Raw genomic sequence first — 26,199 nt, 5'->3', positions numbered from 1 at the left:
TCTATAAATTACCTTGGGCAGTATGGCCATTTTCATGATATTGATTCTTCCAACCCATGAGCATGGAATGTTCTTCCATTTGTATCCTCTTATATTTCATTGAGCAGTGATTTGTAGTTTTCCTTGTAGAGGTCCTTCACATCCCTTGTAAGTTGGATTCCTAGGTATTTTATTCTCTTTGAAGCAATTGTGAATGGTAATTCGCTCATGATTTGGCTCTCCATTTGTCTGTTATTGGTGTATAAGAATGCTTGTGATTTTTGTACATTGATTTTGTATCCTGAGGCTTTGCTGAACTTTCTTACCAGCTTAAGGAGATTTTGGGCTGAGACAATGGGGTTTTCTAGATATACAATCATGTCATCTGCAAACAGGGAAAATTTGACTTCCTCTTTTCCTAACTGAATACCCTTTATTTCCTTCTCCTGCCTAATTGCCCTGGCCAGAACTTCCAACACTATGTTGAATAGGAGTGGTGAGAGAGGGCATCCCTGTCTTGTGCCAGTTTTCAAAGGGAATGCTTCCAGTTTTTGCCCATTCAGTATGATATTGGCTGTGGGTTTGTCATAGATAGCTCTTATTATCTTGAGATACGTCCCATCAATACCTAATTTGTTGAGAGTTTTTAGCATGAAGGGTTGTTGAATTTTGTCAAAGGCCTTTTTTGCATCTATTGAGATAATCATGTGGTTTTTGTCTTTGGTTCTGTTTATATGCTGGATTACATTTATTGATTTGCGTATGTTGAACCAGCCTTGCATCCCAGGGATGAAGCCCACTTGATCATGGTGGATAAGCTTTTTGATGTGCTGCTGGATTTGGTTTGCCAGTATTTTATTGAGGATTTTTGCATCAATGTTCATCAAGGATATTGGTCTGAAATTCTCTTTCTTGGTTATGTCTCTGCCAGACTTTGGTATCAGGACGATGCTGGCCTCATAAAATGTGTTAGGGAGGATTCCCTCTTTTTCTATAGATTGGAATAGTTTCAGAAGGAATGATACCAGTTCCTCCTTGTACCTCTTGTAGAATTCAGCTGTGAATCCATCAGGTCCTGGACTCTTTTTGGTTGGTAAGCTATTGATTATTGCCACAATTTCAGAGCCTGTTATTGGTCTATTCAGAGATTCAACTTCTTCCTGATTTAGTCTTGGGAGGGTGTATTTGTCGAGGAATTTATCCATTTCTTCTAGATTTTCTAGTTTATTTGCATAGAGGTGTTTGTAGTATTCTCTGATGGTAGATTGTATTTCTGTGGGATCTGTGGTGATATTCCCTTTATCATTTTTTATTGCATCTATTTGATTCTTCTTTCTTTTCTTCTTTATTAGTCTTGCTAGTGGTCTATCAATTTTGTTGATCTTTTCAAAAAACCAGCTCCTGGATTCATTAATTTTTTGAAGGGTTTTTTGTGTCTCTAATTCCTTCAGTTCTGCTCTGATTTTACTTATTTCTTGCCTTCATTTCTGCCTTCATTTAGTTATTTCTGCCTTCATTTTGTCATGTACCTGGTAGTCATTCAGGAGCAGGTTGCTCAGTTTCCATGTAGTTGAGTGGTTTTGAGTTAGTTTCTTAATCCTGAATTCTAGTTTGATTGCACTGTGGTCTGAGAAACAGTTTGTTATAATTTCTGTTCTTTTACATTTGCTGAGGAGAGCTTTACTTCCAACTATGTGGTCAGTTTTGGAATAGGTGTGGTGCTGAAAAAAATGTATATTCTGTTGATTTGGGGTGGAGAGTTCTGTAGATGTCTGTTAGGTCCACTTGGTGCAGAGCTGAGTTCAATTCCTGGGAATTCTTGTTAACTTTCTGTCTCGTTGATCTGTCTAATGTTGACAGTGGGGTGTTAAAGTCTCCCATTATTATTGTGTGGGAGTCTAAGTCTCTTTGTAGGTCACTCAGGACTTCCTTTATGAATCTGGGTGCTCCTATATTGGGTGCATATATATTTAGGATAGTTAGCTCTTCTTGTTGAATTGATCCCTTTACCATTATGTAATGGCCTTCTTTGTCTCTTTTGATCTTTGTTAGTTTAAAGTCTATTTTATCAGATACTAGAATTGTAACCCCTGCCTTTTTTTGTTTTCCATTTGCTTGGTAGATCTTCCTCCATCCTTTTATTTTGAGCCTATGTGTGTGTCTGCACGTTAGATGGGTTTCCTGAATACAGCCGCTGATGGGTCTTGACTCTTTATCCAATTTGCCAGTCTGTGTCTTTTAATTGGAGCATTTAGTCCATTTTCATTTAAAATTATTATTGTTACGTGTGAATTTGATCCTGTCATTATGGTGTTAGCTGGTTGTTTTGCTTGTTAGTTGATGCAGTTTCTTCCTAGCCTCGATGGTCTTTGCAATTTGGCATGATTTTGCAGTGGCTGGTACCGGTTCTTCCTTTCTATGTTTAGTGCTTCCTTCACGAGCTCTTTTAGGGCATGCCTGATGGTAACAAAATCTCTCAGCATTTGCTTGTCTGTAAAGTATTTTATTTCTCCTTCACTTATGAAGCTTAGTTTGGCTGGATATGAAATTCTGGGTTGAAAATTCTTTTCTTTAAGAATGTTGAATATCGGCCCCCACTCCGTTCTGGCTTGTAGAGTTTCTGCAGAGAGATCAGCTGTTAGTCTGATGGGCTTCCCTTTGTGGGTAACCCGACCTTTCTCTCTGGCAGCCCTTAACATTTTTTCCTTCATTTCAACTTTTTTTGAATCTGACAATTAGGTGTCTTGGAGTTGCTCTTCTCCAGGAGTATCTTTGTGGCGTTCTCTGTATTTCCCGAATCAGAATGTTGGCCTGCTTTGCTAGGTTGGGGAAATTCTCCTGGATAATATCCTGCAGAGTGTTTTCCAACTGGGTTCCATTCTCCCCGTCACTTTGAGGTACACCATTCAGACGTAGATTTGGTCTTTTCACATCGTCCCATATTTCTTGGAGGCTTTGTTCATTTCTTTTTATTGTTTTTTCTCTAGACTTCCCTTCTCGCTTCATTTCATTCATTGCATCTTCCATCGCTGATACCCTTTCTTCCAGTTGATTGTATCGGCTCCTGAGTCTTCTGCATTCTTCACATAGTTCTTGAGCCTTGGCTTTCAGCTCCATCAGCTCCTTTAAGCACTTCTCTGTGTTGGTTATTCTAGTTATATATTCATCTAATTCTTTTTCAAAGTTTTTAACTTCTTTGCTATTGTTTTGAATTTCTTCCTGTACCTTGGAGTAGTTTGATTGTCTGAAGCCTCCTTCTCTCAACTCATCAAAGTCATTCTCTGTCCAGCTTTTTTCCATTGCTGGTGAAGAAATGCATTCCTTTGGAGGAGGAGAGGTGCTCTGCTTTTTAGAGTTTCCAGTTTTTCTGCTCTGTTTTTTCCCCATCTTTATGGTTTTATCTACTTTTGGTCTTTGATAATGGTGATGTACAGATGGGTTTTTGGTGTGGATGTCCTTTCTGTTTGTTAGTTTTCATTCTACCAGACAGGACTCTTAGCTGCAGGTCTGTTGGAGTTTGCTAGAGGTCCACTCCAGACCCTGTTTGGCTGGGTGTCAGCAGTGGTGGCTGCAGAACAGCGGATTTTTGTGAACCGCGAATGCTGCTGTCTGATGGTTCCTCTGGAACTTTTGTTTCAGAGGAGTACCCAGCCATGTGAGGTGTCAGTCTGTCCCTACTGGGGGGTGCCTCCCAGTTAGGCTGCTCGGGGATCAGAGACCCACTTGAGGAGGCAGTCTGCCTGTTCTCAGATCTCCAGCTGCGTGCTGGGAGAACCACTACTCTCTTCAAAGCTGTCAGACAGGGACATTTAAGTCTGCAGATGTTACTGCTGTCTTTTTGTTGGTCTGTGGCCTGCCCCTAGAGGTGGAGCCTACAGAGGCAGGCAGGCCTTCTCGAGCTGTGGTGGGCTCCACTGAGTTCGAGCTTCCCCTGCTGCTTTGTTTACCTAATCAAGCCTGGGTAATGGTGGGTGCCCCTCCCCTAGCCTTGCTGCTGCCTTGCAGTTTAATCTCAGAGTGCTGTGCTAGCAATCACCGAGACTCCATGGGCATAGGACCATCTGAGCCAGATGCAGGATATAATCTCCTGGTGTGCCGTTTTTTAAGCCCGTTGGAAAAGCACAGTATTAGGGTGGGAGTGACCCAATTTTCCAGGTGCGATCTGTCACCCCTTTCTTTGACTTGGAAAGGGAACTCCCTGACCCCTTGCGCCTCCCAAGTGAGGCAATGCCTCGCCCTGCTTCAGCTCGTGCACGGTGCACTTCACCCAATGTCCTGCGCCCACTATCTAGCACTCCCTCATGAGATGAACCTGGCACCTCAGATGGAAATGCAGAAATCACCCGTCTTCTGCATCGCTCATGCTGGGAGCTATGGACTGGAGCTGTTCTTGTTCGGCCATTTTGGCTCTACCCCTCTGTTTGAGTTTTAAGTCCTTGTATGACACTCCAGAAATTGCCTACAGGCTGTAAATCAGGGCAGTCAGTCATACTTTTGTCATCATGTTTATTTTCCTTCTCCCATAAATCACACTCCTATATTGTCTAATCTTTGGAAGTCACTGGATAAAGTACATATTGTCAATTTTTTTGGTTGTTTACAGTGGGAGGGTAATTTTAGTCATAGTTTATTATGGCTGAAGATGGAAGTCTACTACAATATGATCGTTTCCCTTATAGGCTAAAGAAAATATTTTGGAGACTGTAAACACACATCATTTAAGAAGTTTGAGTAAAATATATGCATATATTATTTGTATATATATATTGAAAATGTCATCTTCAATGCAGTGTTTTGATAATTTAACCTTCCTAAATATTGATTCTGTGTAGACACAAATAACTTTGTCCCACCAGCTGTGAGTGTTTTAGAGAAAAGCGCTTCATTTTGCTTCTGATTTATAGAGAATATGAAACATTGTTTCTTTGACACATTCAGACATTTAAAATTATTGGATTAAGGGCTATTGTAATTAAGCTTTTAAACTTTCATCTCTGTGTTTAGGTATGGCATAATTTTCATTCCAAATATTGTTTCCTTTTTTCTTCTTGATTCAACTTGAAATAGGTGTATTAATTTGTTTAGACTTTTCTGAGAGCCAGCTTTTAATTTGGTTATAGTCTCTATTTTTTTTTACATTTCAATAATTTCTTATCTTTATTTTTTCTATTTTTGTAGGGGAGAGAGAATGGTATTAGTCTGTTTTTTCCGTTTATTCTGTTCAGTTACGTGCGTAGTTTATTAATTACTGGTATTTCAAATTTAAGGACATTTAAATACATTGACACGTTTCCATGATTTACATAGAGTTCAGTTGGGGCTGTCAATTCTGAGTCTTGGACTGTGAATGAGAAAACAGGCTACTTCCAATTTTAACTGCCCCAGTTGAAAGTAGTGTGTTTATGAGCCTGCTGGGAACTCTGCTCTCATATTATGGTAGCGACGGAAACCTCATATTGTGTTGTCAGCATCACAAATGGTCAAAGTTGTGTTAGTCTAGGTCTTCTAAGTGGTTAAACAAAGCAGAGATTGCTCCCTCACCCCCTACTTCTATCAACCGGTGTATAACTAATGTGTCATAGAATGAGAATAAGCCTTTGTGGTTTTGAAGTTTTAAATTTGTCAATTTGTTGGAGCAGCATCATCTATTTCATTCTGGAAAATACACAAAAACTTCCCCCTACCTCAGCTTTTAACAGGAAAGAATGTTCAAAAGTATAGTTGTGGATGTCAGTGGAATGTCTCACCAGAAATTCTCTACACCCCCACAAAAAAATCACACAAGTAAACAACTACATTACAGTCAAAATGACAAAAAGGAGAGTTCCAGCAAACAGCAAAGAAGCAGCAGAAATCCTGTAAAGCACAGAACTACTGGATGGCTGCATAAAGAACGGAAGGAAACATCTTGCTTCTGTCACCCCATCCCTACCCCTCCGCTACCCCTCCCCACCCCTCCCCATCCCTGATGATCAGATCTGTTGGGAACCAGTACTGACTCTTTCCTGAAATAAAAAGGTAAGCAAGAAGATCCCAGCAGCCCTGATCACCACCATGAACACCTGCAGTCTTTGCTACTGAGGCTTGCAGTCTTCACAGGCTCTGAGCCCTGCTTAGGGAACTCTACAGAGTCCACAAGCTGAGCTACGCCTAAAGGAGAAGCCTATACTGTGCCTGGCACTGCTGTGTCCCCTGCTGCTGCTGTGGTGTGCCATCTTGGAACCAGAGTCACTGCTTAAATTTCATCTTGCTCCAGGGGCAAGCAGCCATCACATCTCTTTATCCTAGAGGTTTTGCTGTCACAGAATCATGTCTTCCCAGTAGCATGCCACTTCGAAGCCAAGCTGCTGCTGTACCCTAATCCACAGAACCAAGCTATCCTGGAGCTGCTCCATCTCCCATTCTAGTTGCTGCTACACTTATCCCTTGGGGTTGAGGTGAAGTGGCATCTCACCCTGTAGGGACTTCAGGTTTCTGACAAACTGGAGCAATCATGCCCCTACTTTGCCTTAGCTAATGTAGAACCCCACCCCATAGGGACCTGGAAGCTCTCCATACTCATGTACCTATACTTTCTGAAGCTGAGGAGAAGCAGTACCTCCTGTTCCTGAGAATCAGAGCATTGGCTGGGTTGTGCTGAGCTGTGCCAGTCTGCCCTGCAGGTGGAACAGACACAGTGCCCTGCCTATCTAGAATTGAACTAGCTCTCAGCAATCAGAGATGATCATTACTGTGCTGCTTTTCTCCTCCTAGGGCCCAAGCTGTGGCAGCATCTTGCCATTCCTGGCTCCCCATTGCTGCATGAACTGGCCTCACAGGGCCTGGGCTGCTGCTATGTTCTAAACTCCCACAGTCAGTACTCACTACTGTGTAGTACTTCATCCCCTTTACCCTGATCTGCCACTGTGCTGTTGGTTCCAGGTCCTGAACTGCAGCTGTGCCTTGGTCCTTGAAACCTAGTCCTCCAGAGCACCACTTCTTCCTCAGAGCCATGCCAGGACTACATCCTGCTCTCCACAATCAGAACCATGGCTACATCCCAGCACCCTGGGCCTGCATTGCTGGGGTGTGCCTCAGCAATAGACCCCATCATAGTGGAAGAACTACATCTATTCATGCCTTGGAAAGTGAGCCTGTGTCTTTGGTCCCAGTGCTACAGTAGTTTCATAAGACTCTGAGCCCAGGAACCCAGCTGCATAGCTGTTCTGAGCACCTGTGCTCTGGATCCCAGTGCCATTATGGCTGATTGTGGGCCATGCCAGATCTGCTATCAAGAGATCCTCTCAGTTAAAATCCCCCTTTGTGAGAATGATCACAGGAAGATCCCTAAAGCCCTTGCCCAAAAAAGCTGTGTAGCCACCCTCACTGCCATAAACACTTGCATATCATGACTGAGATGACATGAGGCAATCTCAGTCATTGCTCGTTTTGATCACAACTGAATAAGCTACATGGAGACTACACCATTGTCCCCACAAATAATGAGAATCACTGCACCCTGTCTAACCAGCATCCTAAATTGTATCTGCAAGTGATAATAATCTAAGAAAAAACGCTCTGTAGAATTTGGAACAGTTGATAGACAACAATGTAGGGACACAAGAAATATGAAGAAAGCAAGAAGATATGACACCACCAAAGGAACACAATAATTTTGTAGTAACTGACCCCAAGGAAATGGAAAATTATGAATTTCGTAAAAAAGGCATTCGAAGTACTGATTTTAAGGAAATTGAGCAAGACACAAAAGAATGCAAACATAAAATTCAATATAATCAGAAAAACAATTTATGATTTCAATAAGCAATTCAACAGAGATATTTAAAAAGAAACAAACATTGGAGTTGAAGATTCAATCAATGAAATGAAAAAATACAACTGAGAGCTTCAGCAGCAGACGAGATCAAGCAGAACAGTCTGTAAACTTGAAAACAGATACTTTGAAGTGACTCAGGAAACGAAAAGAATGAAAAAGACTGCAGTCTATAGGACTTATGAGACACTATTAAGCAAGCGAATATTCACATATGGCTGTTTCAGAAGGAAAAGAGACCTAATAGGACAGAAAGTTTAATATAATAATTGGTATAAAGCTTGTAAGGCTTAAAAAAGATATGGGCATTCAAATCCATGAAGCTCAAAAGTCCCGAAACATATGCAACTCAAAGACGTCCTCTCCAAAGCACGTTATAATCAAACTATCAAAAGAGAAAATTTTTAAAGCAGTAAGAAAAAAGCATCAAGTCACATATAAGGAAGTTCACATTAGACTATCAGCAGATTTATCAACAGAAACCTTAAAGGCCAGGAGAGAAGAGATGATATATATTCAAAGTGCTGAAAGGAAAAACAAAAAAACAACAAAAACCCTGCTAGCCAATAATACTACACATAGCAAAGATATCTTTTAGAAAAGAAAGAGAAATAAAATCTTTCCTTGGTAAGCAAAAGTTGAAAGAATTCATCACCACAAGACTTGCCCTACAAGAAAAGTTTGAGTGTTTTTCAAACAGAAATGAAAGGACAATAATTATTGTCATGAATACATATGAAAGTACAAAATACACTAGTAGAGATAAATACGTAGTCAAACTCAGAATCCTCCTATATTGTAATGGTAATATGTACATCATACTTATATTTAGTATAAAAGTTAAAATCAAAAAAGGTCAGAAATAACCTCAGGTACAACAGGTTATTAAAGAATGCACAATATAAAAAGATTCAAATTGTGACCTAAAAAAACAAATCGTGTGTGGGCAGGAAAGTGCAGAGTTTTTGTAGGTGACAAAAGTTGTAAGCTTAACATAGTTGATTATAACTATAAGATGTTTCATGTAAGCCTTATGGTAATCACAGAATAAAAACTACAGTACATAAATGATAATGACAAAGGTAACAAAATCTAACAACATAAAATTATCAAATCTGAAAGGTAGCTGACAAGAGAGGGAAAAAGCCATAAAAAGCTACAAAAAAGCCAAAAAAAAAAAAAAACCAAAATGCTGGTAGTAAGTCCTTAGCTATTAACCTATTAATAATTTTGAATGTTAATGAATTACATTCTCCAAACAAAACCATAGAGTGGCTGGATGGGTTAAAACAAAACAAGATTCAACTATATGCTACCTATAAGAGACCCTTTTAAGCTCTAAAGACACACATAGGCTGAAAGTGAAGGATGGAAGAGATTATTCCATACAAATGGTAACCAAGAGAGAGCAGGGGTGTCTATACTTACATGTAACTTCAAGTCAAAAAACCGTCATAGGGGACAAAGAAGGTTATTTAATGATGAAGGGATTGATTCATCAAAAGGACATGCTCATTGAGAATATGCATCCAGCATAGGAGCACCTGAACACATAAAGCAAATGTTAATTGACATGGAGGAGAAATAGATAGCAATACAATAATACTAGGATACTTTAATACCCCTTTTCCAACAATGAATAGATCAATCAGATGTAAAATTGATGCAATACAATAATAGTAGGGGACTAGGGGACTTCAGTACCCCATTTTCAACAATGGATAGATCAGTCAGATAAAAATAAGTAAATACTGAACTTGAATCACACTTTTGACTAATATATCTTTTAGGATAGACATAGAGATCTTTCCATCCAAATGCAGGAGCATACACATTTTTCTATAGTGCACATAGAAAATTCTAGAGTGCACATAGAAAGTCCTCCCAGGTAGATCACATGTTAGGTCACAAAACAAGTCTTTACAAAATTAAGTAGACTGAAATGCTATCTAGTATCATTTCAGACCACTATAATATGAAAGAGGAAATCAGTAACAGCCAGGTTTTAGGAAAATTCACAAATATATGGAAATTAGACATGCTTTTGAACAAGCAGTGTGTAAAGGAGAAATCTAAAGGGAATTTTTGAAATATCTTGAGACAAATGGCAATCCAAATACAACATTAGAAAAACCTATGGGATGCAGCAAAAACAATTATAAAGGAAAATGTGTGGCAAGAAATGTCTACCTTGAAAAAGAAGAACGATCTCAAATAGTCTAGCATGATTCCTTAGAGAACTAGAATAAATTATACCCAAATTAGCAGAAGAAATGACACAGTAAAAATAAGAACAGAGATAAATCACATAGAGAACAGAAAAACCACGACAACAATGAAGACTTGTATTTTTCAAAACATAAACATAATTGACAAATTTTTAGCTAGTCTAAGAAAAAAAGATGACTCAAGTAAAAGGAAAATGAAGAAATTATAAAAGATACTTAAGAAATTAAAAGGATCGTGAGAGCCTACTATGAACAATTATGCCACCAAATTGAATAACCTTGAGGAAATAGATGAATTCCTAGAAAATACCTGATATTGAGTCAGGAAGAAATCAAAATTCCATCCATACTTAACAAAGTGATTGAAGCAATAATAAAAGCCTCCCAAAAAAGAGATCCCTCCCAAGACCAGATGGCTTCACAGTCAAACTCCAGCCCACAGTCAACAAGAATTAACAACAATACCAGTTAAACTTTTCCAAAATGAAAATCTGGAGGGAAAACTTCTCAAATACATTTTGTAAGGCCAGAATTACCTTGATCCTAAGCCAGAGAAAGATATCACAAGAAAAGGAAACTAGAACTACAGGTCAATATCTCTTAAGAACACTGATGCAAACAAAAAACCCTCAATAAAATATTAGTGAACTGAATCCAAAAATACATCAAAATGATTATACGTTATGATCAAGTGGAATTTGTTCCTGACATACAAGCCTGGTTTAACATACACAAACGAATCAATATGATACATCACACAAATAGAATGAAAGATTAAAACCACATGATCATCTCGATGCAGAAAAAACATTTGACATCCTTTCTTATTAAAAATCTTTCAATAATTTAGGTATAGAAGGAAATTATTTCAACCTAATGAAAACTCTGAAAAATCCACAGCTAACATCATAATCAATGGGAAATAACTGAAAGCTTTTTCACTAAGCTTAAGTTCAAGGCAAGGATGCCCATTCTTGCTGCTTCTACTTAACATAGTACTGGAAGAACTAGTAGGAGCAATCAGACAGCAAAAAGGAAGAAAACAAATCCAAATTTGAAAGGAAGAAGTACAATTAACAATATTTGCAGATGGCATGAGTCCATATGTTAAAAAATTCCCAAAGTTTCCACAAAAACATTTATTAGAGCTAATAAATTCAATAAAGTTGCAGGATACAAAATCAACACAAGAAAATCAGTATTTTTATACACAAATCACAATCTGACTAAAACTAAGAGAAGAAAATCCGTTTATGTTAGTATGAAAAATAAAATGATTAGGAATAAATTTAACCAAGGTGCTGAAAGATCTCTACAATAAGAACTATAAAAGATTGATAAAGAAATTTAAGAAGACACAAATAAAGATATGCTCGTGGATTGAAGAATAAATATTGAAATGTCCATACTACCCAAAGCAATATACATATTCAGTGCAATCCCTATCAAAATACAGTGGCATTCTTCAAAGGAATATGATAAACTATTTCAAAATTGTATGGAACAATAGACCTCAAACAGTCAAAACAATTCTAAGAAAGAAAAAATTGTAAGTCATCATGCTTCCTGATGTCAAATTCTGTTACCAAGCTGTAGTAACAAAAGCGGTAGAGTACTGGCATAAGAACCCACAGATGAGTAGAACAAAACAGAGTGTTAAGAAGTAAATGCAAACATATACAGTGAACTAATTTTTTGACAAGGGTACCAACATAAACAATAGAAACAGGATAGTTTCTTCAAAAAAGGATGCTGTGAAGTTGGACTTCCACATGCAAAAGAATATAATTGGACTCTTATCCTGTGAAAAGGAACTAAAAATGGATAAAATACCTTAGAACTCAATGGTAGAAAAACAAACTGATTTAAAAATTGACAAAAACCCAAAATAGATAATTATCAAAGGAAGGCCGATAAAGGCCAGTAGATACATGAAAAGGTGATCAATGTCATTCATTGTCAGGTAAATAGAAATCAAAACCACTATGACCTACCACTTCACACTCCTCATTAGGATGGTTATTATCAAAATGTCAAAAGATTACAAATGTTGGTGAGGGTGTGGAAAAAAGAGAATTCTTGTACGCTACTGGTGAGAATGTAGATTGGTACAACCATTTTGGAAAAACAGTATGGAGATTTCTAAATAAATTAAAAATAGACCTACCATATGACTCAGCAATCCCTCTTCTGGACAAATACTCAAAGGAAATGAAATCACTGCCTCTTAAAGATACCTGTACTCTCACGTTCATTGTAACATTATTCAGAATATCCAAGATATGGAAGCATTGATGGATGAATGGATAAAGACGTTGTGTGTGTGTGTATGTGTGTGTGTGTATGTGTGTGTGTGTGTGTGTGTTTGTATGATGAAATATTATACAACCTCTAAAAAAAGACATTTCAGTTTGCCACAGTGTAGTTGCATGATCCTACAGGACATTGTTTTAATTGAAACATCAGACAGAAAAATATTGCATGATCTCACTGATATGTGAAAGCTAAAAAGAAAAATCAATTATACAAATAGAGGATAAAGCAGTGGTTACTAGGGATGAGACTGGGGGTGGGGATGAAATGAGGAGATACAGGTCAGAGGATACAAAGAAGAAGATATGTTAGATGAAGAAGTCTAGAGATCTAAGGTACAACATAAGGAGAATAGGCAATAAAGTTTTCTTGTATTAGAGATCCTGCCAAATGAATAGATTATAGCTGTTTTTTACACAAAAACAAGCACAACTACATGAGATGATGCATATGTTAATCTATTTATAGGAATGTTTTTACCGTCGATAGTCTATAACATCATGTTATATGCTTTAAATATATACAATAAAATTTATTTTGAAAAATATAATTGTATTGACTATTTGTTACCAATTTATCCCTAATGTTGCAAACTTCTTTATGTGTTTATATTCTTTATTTTCTTCTAAACATCAAAAATGCAGAGATGAGAAATTTCAGGCAGCTTTTATTTAATGGGTTGACTTTCTCAATAAGGTGATGGTTCCATTGTTAATATTAGAGTGTCATTGGTTATTCAGGAATTCTGTTTTAGTAAGAAAGCCTCAGTTGACATGTACAGCCTTTTCTACCACTCTCTATTTTCAAGGTGTCAAAAACCTTTCCTTCCTGTATAAAAGGCTTGTACATTTTCTGTATAAGACTTAATGTATAAAATTTCCAACTGCAGAGAAAACATCAAAGAGATGTGTTTTTGAGCAAGAGTGTGGTTGATTTCAGTTGGAGCGAAATGAAACTGAGGTTTTTGATAGAGGAATGAAGCGTTGAAACAAAAATATGGAGCTATACATGTGCACAATCTGCAGGTTTGTTACATATGTATCCGTGTGCCATGTTGGTTTGCTGCACCCATTAACTCGTTATTTAGCATTAGGTATATCTCCTAATGCTGTCCCTCCCCCCTCCCCCCACCCCACAACAGTCCCCGGAGTGTGATGTTCCCCTTCCTGTGTCCATGAGTTCTCATTGTTCAATTCCCACTTATGAGTGAGAACATGTGGTGTTTGTTTTTTTGCCGTTGCGGTAGTTTACTGAGAATGATGTTTTCCAGTTTCATCCATGTCCCTACAGAGGACATGAACTCATCATTTTTTATGGCTGCATAGTATTCCATGGTGTATATGTGCCACATTTTCTTAATCCAGTCTATCGTTGTTGGACATTTGGGTTGGTTCCAAGTACCCTAAAACCTACAGTATAATAATAATAATAAAAAAATAAAACGTATCACAATAAAAAAAATGGAGCTATAGAAAATATTACCAGATGTTTGAAGTGTGAAAGTGATTATTAAGTGTGTTAGTGACTAGTTTGAGCTAGACGAACACACTTCTTTTTTTTTTGAGACAGAATTTCACCCTTGTCACCCAGGCTGGGTTGCAATGGTGGTGATCTCAGCTCACTGCAACCTCTGCCTTCCAAGTTCAAGTGATTCTCCTGCCTCAGCCTCCCGAGTAGCTGGGACTACAGGCATGTGCCACTGTGTGCCACCATGCCCAGCTAATATTTTGTATTTTTTTAGTAGAGATAGGGTTTCACCATGTTGGCCAGACTGGTCTCGAGCTCCTGACCTCAGGCGATCCGCCTGCCTTGGACTCCCAAAATGCTGGGGTTACAGGCATGAGCCACTGTGCCTGGCCTTATACACACATTTTTAAAAGACCACAACAATTGTGCTACTAAGGATAGCACAATGGATAATTAGAGAGAGGTGGGGGTAGACTTTATCTTGGGCTTTAACAATTTAGTTTTATCCCTATCAGTTTTGGAATTTCAATAAATGTGCTTCTTTTCTACAACTACCTAACATTTCAGTTCAGGGGAAGTTAGTTAAAACGTTTGAAATAAACTTAAACATTTTTGCGAAAGACAACTTGAAACAAACTGGCAAAAAAATTGTTGAACAACAGTATTGTGGGATCTGGCCAGCAGCTTGCAATGCAACGGGGCTCTCTCTTTGTTCCCAGGCAGATCCGCAGGTCGAGAAATAATACACACACACAAGATAGTGAAAGCTGGGTCCAGGGGGGTCACTGCCTTCTGGTCTTGCGATGCTGCCAGTGCACTGGATGTGCCAGCATTTATTATTAAGTTCAGTGAAGGCAGGGGTAGGTTACTGAGGAATTTAGGGTCCTTTGATTATGAGGTGACATGGTCACATGGGGATGAAGTAATTCTTTAACATAACATCTGTATGCAGAAGTACAGTATATAGAGATAAGAATTTACAATATAGTGTGTGCATCAGTAATTTCTAACAGAGACTTAAACACAGTTTTTCCATAATCTATGATTAGCAAGATATTAATCAGCAGTAATAGTTGCAGCAAAAGTTGGTTACAAATGATCCGTAGAAACAGGACAATGAAGGTAGATAGCCAGTTAGACCAGAAATTCTCAGAAGGGAGTATGCGTTAACCCTAAAGAGGCCTAGAAGAGCTGTGGCAAGATGAGGGTGTTTATAGCCCTGTCTTATCCATATGAACAGGCGCCCCTCATGCGTCCATTTATAGGCCCTCCACAAGGGTCGCATTCTGTTCCCAGAGCTGTGAACATCTGCTTTTCTGGGATAGGAATCTTGGTGATGTGAAACCTCCCTGATTGCACATCCACTCATAGGCTCTCTGCAGAGGGATGCACATCACACGCTGTTGGCTCATCCTGGCAGCCCAACCTGGCATTGTCTTTACACAATCTGGCATGCAATTTTGTGTTTACAATAATCAGTAGCATTTTATCTTTCATTCCATAGCAGTAGTTTCCAGGGATCTCCCTACACAACAGAAAGGGTCCAGAAAGTAGAAAGAAATTTTACTGACATCACCTTACACAAATGGTGAGACTTTCCCAAAACTTAATGACAGCAGATAAAGAGAATGAAAACTCGAGATTTACTTGGCTAAGTATGCCCTTCAGAATGGAAAGGAGAGTGACTCTAGAGTGTTATTTAGATGGTAATGGAAAGGTTCATGGGTCTTTAATGGGATGAGTGTCAACAAGAGCCCCAAGTAAAGCAAGGAAGTAGACTAATATGAGAGTGAATGTTGGAGTGTGGAATAAGGATGAGAGAAATGAAATAAGGATGAGAATGAAGGCCAAAGAAGTAGAAGGTAAGGTGATTTTGATCACTTCTAGCAGGTGGATATTCTTTGTAATCACTGGAGGCAAGATCATTACCACATCATTGGGTGGCTGTATAAGATAGAAACAAACATCATACAGAAGAGATTTAGGAATGTGAACTTTAAAGAATCTTTTATGAGGATGATGGCATTCTTTGAGCTTGAAATAGGTAATGGAGAGCGAAAGATCTGGGATGCTAATGATAAAGTCACTAGGAAGTGTTGGGGTATTGGTGGAAGTGTTATCAGCAGTAAGGAGGGCATTTACTCCCTTGGAGAACATTGTGAAAGAAATACAATATTAGGAAAAGAGCTTAGGAAGCTGAAAGAGTGCAGACCAAACCAGCAGAGGATAGGGGGAGCTACAAGTGTAGAGAGAGATACTAGGAAAGGACACTTGTGAGTTGAGTATGGATTCAAGGTCTGAACAAAATAGTATCCTGAGCAATTTACGCACAGAGTGACAAGTTAGCAAACAGGGATTGAGGAGGCAGATGGTATGGAATATTTTTCTTTTTTAAGAAGATAAATATGAATGATAGTACTTTTGTCATCAGTCTTCTTAATTCATATAAAAATGTTTGTGTATTTTAACAGCACGTTATCAGAACCACATTTAGTATGTGCCATCATAATGATATATTTTATACAGATGTGACATCATTAGTAAAACTGGCTATCCCAATTGAATCTCTCTCAGTGCTACATTTGAAGTTATAGTCACATAAAATCCAAACTGTTAATTGAGAAATAAGAAGTCAACAACTGATTTCAGTGACCTTCTCCCTAAATAAATGAACTGAACTTAGGCACAGGGTGTACATTCATCATGATCAACTTAGATTTGAAGAAAATCACTTCTTCTGCTGATTTTCTAAACTGGCTTTGGAAGAGATTTTAGTGAAATAAAGTTGTAGATAGATTCCATACAAAAACTAGATTAAAAAAAAACAAATCTAATGTGAACTTAGTCAAGTACGGAAGAAAGATCAATAAGCATGTAATAAAAACTAGTATATCTTTCTCCTACAATGTTTAAATGTCACATTAACATGGCATTTAGCTCTCAAACAATAAAGGGTCAATACTGAACTACAAGGTTAAAATATTTATAGTGAAGAGTAAATAGTACAGAATATCTTATTATTTTCCAATTGTGGTAATTTTAAAAATTATATAAGAAAGCACTTTTATTCTTTTTAAGGAATTACACACTTTTGAGATTTTATTCTGCCTCTTGTTTCACCCGCTTGCATACGTCTTCATTGTAATTAGCTTCAAACTTTATCCAATAAAGTAGGGGAAGCAGTAAAATTTAACATTTATCTAAGAATATTATGGAGGTCAGTTGGTCCACTTTTTGAATTTTCAACATTAAATTAATAAGTTAATAAATGTTGGCATCTGGCTTTTTCTAGTTAAAATTTTAGTTTTATAGAGAATTCCTTTCCAGCTATGATGATCAATAAAGAACAACTAGGAAAGCCAGATAAAAATCTAAAATACATCTCTTTGGGGACATCAAAGGGCAGTCAAGGTTGCCAGGTATTGAGGGGTAAAGAACCTGAAAAAGAAGGTACTGGAAAAGAGTGGCAGCACTCTGCAGGCTCCCTCAGCCTTTGACGCATTTGCTGATTTTCTGAGCATGGAAAGAAGCTGAGAACCCTGGAAGAAGGCTGCTGCTAAGAAGCAGAAATCTCACTAGTACTTTTGCAAGTATCTTGTGTCTGGGAAGACAAATATCCAAGTTTGTGATTTTCAAGCAGGATAAGACTTGAAAGAACAACATCATGAAGGCAAGGGTGACACAGAGACATGAACCTAATATTTGAGATTTTGCCTCTATATAAATGTGTGGTATAATTAAACAGCAGTGCAAGAAGACTGAAGCCATTCAGAAAGCCTTTGGAAAGAAGAATGAAGGTTTTGTCACTCAGTACTGAAAAGACCATAATTTAGGATGCACCAATTATGTATAGACAAAATAAACATACTGACTTTCACATAATACCTCTAGAAGGTAATAATCTCAGAGCGAGGGCCAACCAGAGGTTAACTGACAGAAAATTCCAACACAGTCAGTTCAGTCCTTTGATTAAGTTAAGCAGACACCACTCTAGCTTCATGCCAGAGGATAAGATGAATAATTTCTGGGGCAAAGAAATGTCATCCATAACTTTTGAATTTTTTATGGTCAATATCCAAAGATCAACAAAAATATCACCAAACATACAAGGAAATAAAACCAATAGCAACATCAGACAAAAGGAAAGATCCACAAGTGATCAAGGTATTGGAGTTGTGAAACACACACATTTAAGTAACTGTGGTTATTACGTTCAAGAGAAAAAATGACAAGGTGGGAAGTCTCACAGGAATAGGAATATCTAATAAAAGAATTAATGGAAATTCTAAAAAGGAATAATACATCAACTGCATCTAAATAGAGCATATTGGATGCAGGAAAGGAACAGGATTAGTGAACTTGATTGTGGTACAGTTTTAAAAAACATCCAGCAAAGGAAGATGAGACATAGTGGCAAGAGTGGAAGAGGTATGAAGTATGCATAATTGGAATCCAAGACAGAAAGCAGGGAATGAAGAAGAAACAAAGCTTAAGAGAAAATGAGACTTTTCTAAAACAGAGGAAACACCAAACATGGTGCAGAATCAAGAAGTGATGAGAACTGCAAGTAGGAAGAGTACGTCATAGTAAAAATCTATAAAAAAAGAAAAAAGAAAAAAAGAAAAAAATCTTAAAACTGGTTAGGGAAAAGAGGCAGAATGCTTTCAGTGAGCCACATTCGTAAAGAAGGCTTACTTCTAAAGAGCTAAGAGAAAATGGAAAGCTGCCTACAAAATACGCCAAAGCTCCATGCAATACCAACTTAGAATTCCATACCTAGAGAAAATTCTTTTCAAAATTAACGCTATATAAATTGATTTCCAAACAAAAAGAAAACTTAGAGAATTTGTTAGCAGACCTATGGACTAAAACAGAAAATACAGAATTTCTAAGGCAAAAGAATAAACCCAAAGAGAAACAAGAAAACCTATGGAGAAATGAAAATCAATGGAAAGAGTGAAAATGTAGTCAAATCAAAATGAGTTATTACTGTCTCAACCAATTACGTAAGATCCTATTGGACTTAAGACATGTACATAAAATAAACACCTAATAATACAAAGAAGGGAGAAGTAGGTAAATAGAATTGAAGTGTCTAAGATCCTACATTACCCTGGAGGGGGATAAATTTATAAATTTATATGACATTGTAATTAGTCAAATCACCTTAGAGAACCACGTGGAGAACCACTAAAAAGACAAAAAAAGCAACTAACAAGCTAATTGGTACAAACGTCTAAAACAGGTTAGTGCTTTTCTGAAAGTTAGATACACCATCTGGTTTAACCATCTCAATCCTAAATATTTACTTAAGTATTATTTTATAAATGTATGTGCTTATAATTTTTTGAAAATAAAAGGAATATACCATCTTTATATATCTGTATCTATACGTATATCAAATGCTGTACTGAAATGTTCTTTGTTGCTTTAGGTACAATAGCTCCAAACTGGAAACCACCCAAATGTCCATCTATAGGTGAATAAACAGCTGTTGTATTTCTCTGCCATGTAATACCAAAAAGTAAAAGAAGAATGATCTACAGATAAATGTTATATGGTAGATAAATCTTTAAATAATTATGCTGTGTGAAAGAAGCCAGACATGAAAGAGTACCTACTATCTGGTGGCTTTTATATGAAAATCAAAAAAGGCATATGAATTTTTAATTGAAAGAACTAGAATGGTCATTATCTACTGATGGGAAAGGGGTGGTAGGGAAGTACAAGAAGGAAGGATTACTTGATTGTGTTGTTTTATGGTATATACATATTTCAAAATTTATTTGTACACCTTAATATGTGGACTTTATCATATGTCAATTCTATCAAAATCTTTAAACCTATAGCAAATATCATATTTATTTTTAAAATAATTACCTATTTCCCTTCAAGATAAAGAAGAAAACAATACCTGTTACCAGTCTTATTAAATATGTTATGGCAGTTCTTCTTCATCAACACAGTAAGGAAAAAAGAATATGAAGCTTGTAAGAAATGACAAAAAGCTGTCACTATTTGTAGACAATGTGATTCTGTATATAAAAACTCAAAGAATCTATAAACAGCTATTAACATTTTAAGTTAGCAAGATAGTGTGGCACGATGTCAATATATCAGTTACATTTCTCATAACAATCCTTAGAAAGTGAAAAAAGTTTAAAGATGTCATTTTTAATAACACCAAAATATCAGTTACGTAGATGAGAAAGGCCTTTACAGAAGAAGAAAAAAGAAAACAAAAATTATTAAAAGAATTTTAGAAGGCCTGATTAATAGTGTGATAGCCAATATTTGTGAATAGGAAGAGTTGGTCTTTTGTTGATGTCAATCTTCTCTGCATTAATCTAGAGAATCCATGCATTATCAGTAAAAACCCTAGTTGATTTTGTTTTTGAAAGTTTACAATCTTTTCTAAAAGTTTTAGCAAAGCTTTAGGATAAAAACCATCAGGAATAATCAAGGCAATCTTGAAGAATAATAACAAAACTAAAATACTTAGGTGACCATATATTAAGACATATTATTCAACTATAAAAGTTAAAAACAGTGTGAAAGTAGTGTAAGTAAAAGCAAATAGACCAACGGAGTCTATTTGTATCAGGGCATCCACATACATTGCATCACATGACATAATAAAGGTGACTCTTCAGTCACTTAGAAGATAATGTCCTTTTCAATAAATTGTTACAGTCAATTGAATATTGATATAAAATATGTTTGACCCTTTTTTCACACCATAAGCAAAATAATTCCAGATGGGTTATTATCTAACTGTGAAAATTAAGATAAAACTTACATAACAAAACATGAGAATATATTAATGACATTGCAGGAAGAAATATTTCTTACACTGGGAAGAAAATGTTTTAGCCATACAGTTAGAAGTTGATTAATTGCGCTGCATAAAATTACCAACTTGTGTTACTTGTGTCCATCAAAAGACATTACTGTGAGACAGAAAAGTCAGAGAAGGTGTTTATAAGTCATATCTCAAAGATCTTATATATTGAATATATAAAGCACTCCTACAAATAAAAACAAAATAAATAAGAAACCATATAGCAAATCGACAGACTCGAATAGAGCTTCACAAGAGAGGATAAACAAATACCAACTGTATATTATATTTCTTAATACCATCAGTCATCAGAAAATTATGACTTAAAAAAGAGATACCACTATATACACAAATGCAACTAAATGTTTGAACCCTTTTGTTGATACTATACTTCTCCACTATAGAAAGTATTGAAAAAAAATTGTATCTGAATTATTCTCCAATTTTTGCTGTAACTTTTGAATATGGCTTTTAACTAAGCTTGTCTCAAAACACAATCAATAGTTTGGTTGTCTGGGAAAATAATCAGAAATTGATAATGGAAGAATTATAAATCAAGACGTTGTGAGTCACATCACATGGTTATACGGGAGGAAGTGTGGCTGGGTATAAATTATTATTACTCCAGATTGCATCAGAGTTGAGTTGGGAAAATCCTATGATCATCATCTGCATTTTTCTTTTGTTTTCTTTTTCTTTCTTTTTTTTTTTTTTTTTTTGAGATGGAGTTTCACTCTTGTTTCCCAGGCTGGAGTGCAGTGGTGTGATCTCTGCTCTCTGCAACCTCTGCCTCCTGGGTTCAAGCGATTCTCCTGCCTCAGCCTCCAAGTAGCTGGGATTACAGGCATATGCCACCACACCCTGCTAATTTTGTGCTTTTAGTAGAGACTGGGTTTCTCCATGTTGGTCAGGCTAGTCTCGAACTCCCAACCTCAGGTGATCTGCCCGCCTCGGCCTCCCAAAGTGCTGGGATTGCAGGTGTGAGCCACCATGCCTGGCCATTGTCTCCATTTTTGTAGCTAGCCCATCAGAATTCTCTCATATCTGACAAGGAGAACTACAAATTTGATTTCCTGCTGTCAAAAGCTTTAATAGTACCTTTTATTTTCAAATCAGCTACGAATGAGTTTGCTCCATTTCATTATGAAATGTTAATTTTTTTTTTTTTTTTTTTTTTTTTGAGACGGAGTCTCGCTCTGTCGCCCAGGCTGGAGTGCAGTGGCGCAATCTCGGCTCACTGCAAGCTCCGCCTCCCGGGTTCACGCCATTCTCCTGCCTCAGCCTCTCCGAGTAGCTGGGACTACCGGCACCTGCCACCACGCCCGGCTAATTTTTTGTATTTTTTTTAGTAGAGCCGGGGTTTCACCGTGGTCTCGATCTCCTGACCTCGTGATCCGCCTGCCTCGGCCTCCCAAAGTGCTGGGATTACAAGCGTGAGCCACTGCGCCCGGCCTGAAATGTTAATTTTACTGACAAATATTCAAGGGAAAAAAACCTGGAGCAATTAAAATGTTTGGATAAAATATCTTTTTAATTTACACAAATGACCAGCATTTAATTGGACTTAGATGTCGTCTATTTTAGTTTTTCCCTTCCCCCTCAACAAAAGATCTTCCAATTATAATTGCTTTTTCACTAGTAACAGTTTAGTTTTGAGACGTACAAATTACTTTTCAATTAAATTATGGACTCAGCCTAAATGATTCATATCAGTAGAGCCTGACAACTTAGTTCTCATAAACTTTTTGTATATCTACTTTGATGCATCAAAATTGTAAGCTCCAGAAGTAGGATATGTAAATATGCATGTCTCAAACTTCTTCAAGGTAATTGAAACTATACATCGTCTGTACAGCACGTATTCTGATCACAGGTCTCCAATATTGGCTACATGTTGGACACCCCTGGAGTACTTTTAAAACTCCCTTTGACCCCACGATAGACAAATTACATTAAAATATTAGGCCTCTGGAACTCAGGCTTTGGTATTTAAGTTTGTTTTTTTTTTTTTTTTTCATTAGATTTCAATGTGTAGGTAGAAATCTAAACCATATTTTTAGAGGACATTAAGAACAGTTATTTCATCTGGAATCGGGCATGGTGACCTATTCTTTGGCAGAAAATAAAATAGAGTTTCAGAAGAAAAATATCCTGGACTCATTTCTGTTTGAAATCTCCCTGGTTTTCTGGAATCATGAGGGTACGAAAAAAGAGAGGGTTCAGACTCTCTCTTAGGTAAGCAAAGAACTGTCTCAGAGAGAGCCAGGTTGTGCTCAGGAAAAGCACAGGTCTCTTTGATGAATAACAAAGACCTTAATGAGCTTTAGTTATCTGTAGTCTCAATACTTGTCCTTGAAAGCTGAACAGCTATAGAAAATCATGCTACACGCATGGATGGTTGGTTCCATTATAAATCATGATTATCACCCTCAACCTGGTATGTAACGCTTCCAGTCATGATGGAGGTATTTTTCTAGTTAGTTCAATTTCATATTTAACAATGATTATTTAAAAATAATTTTTTGATTTTGCTTATTTCAAAGGCCCTTAACTCCCTCTTACTCTCATCCAATGATCCTACTTCTTTTTTTTTTTTTTTTTGAGATGGCCATGCGCAATCGGTCACTGCAACTCCCCTGGTTCATGCCTTCTCTCCTCCACCCCTGATACTGGACTACAGGCCCGCTTTTTTTTTTTTTTGTATTTTTAGTAGAGACGGGGTTTCACCGTGTTAACCAGGATGGTCTCGATCTCCTGACCTCGTGATGCGCCCGCCTCGGCCTCCCAAAGTGCTGGGATTACAGGCGTGAGCCACTGCGCCCGACCCCTACTTCTTGTGGAAAAAAAAAAAATTAATAGATGCCATTGTTTTGTTAACTGCTGAGACCAGCTCTGTTGGGGAGACCCTAACCCAGTGGCTCTAGAGGAATTAAAGACACACACACAGAAATACAGAGGTGTGAAGTGGGAAATCAGGGGTCTCACAGCCTTCAGAGCTGAGAGCCTTGAACAGAGTTTTACCCACGTATTTATTAACAGCAAACCAGTCTTTAGCATTGTTTCTATAGATGTTAAATTAACTAAAAGTATCCCTTATGGGAAACGAAGGGATGGGCTGAATTAAAGGGATAGGTTGGGCTAGTTAACTGCAGCAGGAACATGCCCTTAAGACACAGATCGCTCATGCTGTTGGTTGTGGCTTAAGAATGCCTTTAAGTGGTTTTCCTGCCCTGAGCAGGCCAGGTGTTCCTTGCGCTCATTCCCGTAAACCCACAACCTTCCAGCGTGGGCGTTAGGTCCATTATGAAGATGTTACAGTGCTGCAGAGATTTTGTTTATGGCCAGTCTTGGGGCCAGTTTATGGCCAGATTTTGGGGGGCTTGCTCCCACCAGTTAACTACTGTATCAGCTTAACCAGCTGTGGCTACATGTATGTACCTTTTCATGTTCAAAAGAAGTTTTCTCTTTTATCCAGGCCCAATTCTTTCTCACATTCTGGGACCCATTGCATCTTATCTTTTTAAGCTCATGAGTTGTCACCCTCTCTTCTAAATCTCTAATTTCACTCTTAGCAGCATTTAGAAGAGCTCAGAGAACATTTACAAAATAAGAGTTTCCACAGTCAAAGAGCTGAAATGTTACAAGCTGGGCATAGAGTGGTATGGATAAGCTTAAAGATATGGGAAGGAAATTTACGAATGGACTTTGAGGGCATGGAAAAGAGGCTTAGATGTCATTCTCAATACAGGGGTAATTCACTGGAAGTTTCGAAGAAAGAAAATGATATGACCTGGAATAGATCTTGAGAAGATTACTCTGTATTTTAATGTAAGGGAGAAAGAGGGCAGAGCCAGAAGGAATATAGCAATTAGAAGGCTTTAGCATCACTTGAAACAAGAAATGCCCATGGTCTTCCAGGATCAGAAGTAGTAGGGGCAGAAGTATTAAGCACATATTTGAGATGTATGTTTGTAGAGGAATTAATTGCAATTCCTGATGGATTGCAAATAGGGTGTGACGGAAAAGGAACATCTGGAAATGTAGAGAAGTTTGAAGTGGGACACAAATTTGAGGGTTGCCCTATAATCATAGACCATTGTTTCTGAACCCTGACTGTTCACAAGAAATAGAGAAAAATACAAACAATAACAAGAAACAAAAACTAAAAAGCAATATCATCCTCCTCCCCCATAATTGTCACGTGTATGTGTTAGTACTCAAGATTTTCATGCACGTTCTTCTCTGTTCTTGGGACATACCCTGTACTCTTCCGTGGGGTTGTATGTGTCTAGTTAAATTTGAACCTAAGATAAACAGCACATAATTTTCGATATAAGTATGTTCCATGGAATATTTGGGCTGTTTGTATTTCATATGAGAACTTTACTCCTTGCCTTACCTAATTCTTTGTCTTTCAAATTTCAGCTGCAATGTTAACCTCCTGTCTAATTCAGACTAGTTTAGGTTTCACTTCTCACATGTTCTCCTAATATGCAGTACTGGTATTTATTTAATATCTGTTTTCCTCTTTAGATAACAGGCTCCAAGTTTTCAAAAACTGTTTTTCTTTTCATGTATCAAATATGTTATTGACAGATGGTAGGAACTCAATAAATACTTTTGAGTAAACACGTAGCAAATAATAACAAAGCCTGGGGCTGTCTAGAGTATTATGAAGGGCGTACAATATATAATTGGGTATTTCTATACTTGAATTCCAGTTTTAACAGACACCAACTGAGTTATATTTGATAAATCTAGGCATCTTCACCAGAAAACTGAGGGGATGATACTTTACATTGCACAACTATTGTGAGAATTAAATGTGAGGCTACTTAAATTTTCAAAAAAAATTATTGTGTCCTTCTTATTCTTGATTTTAGTGAAGAACCATGATGCAACCTCATCATCCTCCATCTTTGTGACTCATCCACAAGTCTCTTTTGAGGCAAATCCCTTCACATTGCAGGATTAAACCTGCTAAGTACATTCACTCTCTTAACCCATTAATTCTGTTAACTCATAGCTTGGGATTCTCATAACTCATAAATGTATTCTATGCTACAGATTTGCAGGAGCAAGCACATGCAAGGAATTGAGAATTTGGGTCCTTTCAGGTCTATATGCATTCCATTGCTTTATATTTTTTGTTTTCATTGTATTTTTAATCATTCTCTCAGTGTCCAATTGTAGGAGGAGAAACAGGATGACGTCAGCTTTCCAAAATCTTTCTTCCAGGGCATGGAATAAAATCTACTCCACTCTTGAGTCTTGAAATTTCGAAGATTTTCATAGTGTTCCCTCCTCGTCCCAGGTTTATCCTCTACTCCTGGGTAGTGGGCCATAGAGGAATCCTCCTTACTATTTAGTTTGCTCCAGTTTTCTTCCTACTAATGCACAGATTCTTTCTGGTCCAGAATAAGGTGTGTGGGGCAGGTTAATTTAAAATGAATTCCATTTCTCCACACTTCCTTGTGAATATTCTATGCCTCGTATGGAAATGATTGACTTCAAGAATTGTTTGTCCTTGTTTTTATGGTCCACATGGGTAGTAACAG

The sequence above is a fragment of the Hylobates moloch genome, unplaced genomic scaffold (assembly GCF_009828535.3).
Source record: "Hylobates moloch isolate HMO894 unplaced genomic scaffold, HMol_V3 SCAFFOLD_8, whole genome shotgun sequence".
Lineage (NCBI taxonomy): Eukaryota > Metazoa > Chordata > Mammalia > Primates > Hylobatidae > Hylobates > Hylobates moloch.
This window is presented reverse-complemented; position numbering follows the sequence as displayed.